This window comes from Psammomys obesus, unplaced genomic scaffold (assembly GCF_907164565.1).
Source record: "Psammomys obesus unplaced genomic scaffold, mPsaObe1.curated_primary_1811, whole genome shotgun sequence".
NCBI lineage: Eukaryota > Metazoa > Chordata > Mammalia > Rodentia > Muridae > Psammomys > Psammomys obesus.
This window is the reverse complement of record NW_026596155.1, coordinates 4,470,984-4,472,765: the sequence shown is the minus strand read 5'-3', so window position 1 is coordinate 4,472,765 and position 1,782 is coordinate 4,470,984.

The following is a 1,782-nucleotide window of genomic DNA, read 5'->3' as shown; positions in this document are numbered from 1 at the left end:
AAGGAAGGAAGGAAGGAAGGAAGGAAGGAAGGAAGGAAGGAAGGAAGGAAGGAAGGAAGGAAGGAAGGAAGGAAAAGAAAGGAGAAGAGAAGAGAAGAAAAAGAAAAGATGTGCTTCATAATTTCTACACATTTATCTGGTAACAAATTTATCTCCACATACTACCAATTAACATCCTAGCATTACACATAAATAGACAGACAGGTAAATAGATAAATAGCATACTCTGGTCCACTTTAGCATCAGAATGTTTGGAGACATCTATACAGCACAGAGCTGAACTGTGTCTGTGGAAGACACTGAAGCAGGAGGAGGCATCCCCTGCACTGTCCAACCCTCTCCTGCTTTTCCTGCCCAGGTCAATCACCTCTAATTCCTGACACACCAAAGAACCAGCCTCGGCCCTCTCTGCCTCCCTTCAGGACGCTCAAAGGCTTTACTAGTGGAGATGGTGGATCAAGACTCCAGGGTTACTGCATTCATCCCCTAAAGCTAAGCCAAGTAACTAATAGAAAAAAGCAGGAAGAGCAAAGTGGCAGCTAAGGACCTTTTGGGGTGACTGACCAAAGGGAAGGGAAGGGCTGTTCAAAACTCCAGGAGAAGACAGAAGAAAAAATGAGAGCCGCACAATCTCTCCTGAATGAGAAACCCACGGGCACAAGGAAGGGGGGTGGAAATAAGGAGCGGTCTTCCTCCCAGAGCTCGGCTTCTTTCCTGGGGAAAAGCCCTAGAGGACTTCTTGGGTTTCCCTGGGCATAGCTACAGTTTGCTTCAAAGCTGGGCTCTGTGCTCCCTCTGCTGGCTCTGACATACAGCCAGGTTGGAAACGGCTACGGTGAAATAAATGCCAGTCCTGGAGTGGTCCTCAAGAATGTCTGCCCCTTCTCTTAAATTTGACTACACTTTCCAGCAAAGCTAACACCGAAGCCTTTCTCTGTTGGTTTTTAAATCAAGTTGGAGGAAGATGGTTGATAAATCCCTGTACTTAACTCCAGGAAATGCAGCCACCTAAATCGTACCCATCACTGTGTGGTCTCCTAGGGATAAGAAGATTGGAATCCTTGGCTTCTGTTCTTAGAAATTTACCAGTTAAAAGGGAGAGAGTGGCATAGAACACATTCTAAAAAAAACAGATAATTTCCATAGCATATGCTTTAAATGATGACTCGGATATGATCACTGAATGTATGAAGTAACTCACATAGGCGGGGACAGGCTACAGGAAACATTCATCTCATTTGGCAGATTTGATTCCATGGCAGTATCAAATCATGACCATAATAGCCATTTGTTCTGAAGTACATACAGGAGCCTGTCACAATATGTTTATACACTTTAGTTTGTTTTATGAACTAGGTTCAGAGATGCCAAGTTACAATTAGCAAGTAGCAAAGTCAGCAATGACTCCAAAGCATCTTCAGCTTCTTCCACACTACCCTGAAAACTATTTTCAATAATAGGAGGAAGAGGAAGAGGAGGAGGAGGAGAAAGGAAGGAATGAAACCTAGGTTCAAGTCAGGACCATCTCTCAGGTTGCCAGTGCCTCCTTCTCTCTGGGCCCTTTCTCTTCATCTATAAACTAAAGAGTTGGGCTGGATAACTCCTAGGGTTTATCTGACCTTAAAAGGACAAGTGAGATGGTTTAGGTAAAGGTGCTTGCCACCAAGTCTAACAACTGGAATTCCATCCTAGGGCCCCATATGGTGGAAAGAGAGAACCAACTCCCACATAAATAAATAAATAAATAAATAAATAAATAAATAAATAAATAAATAAATAAAT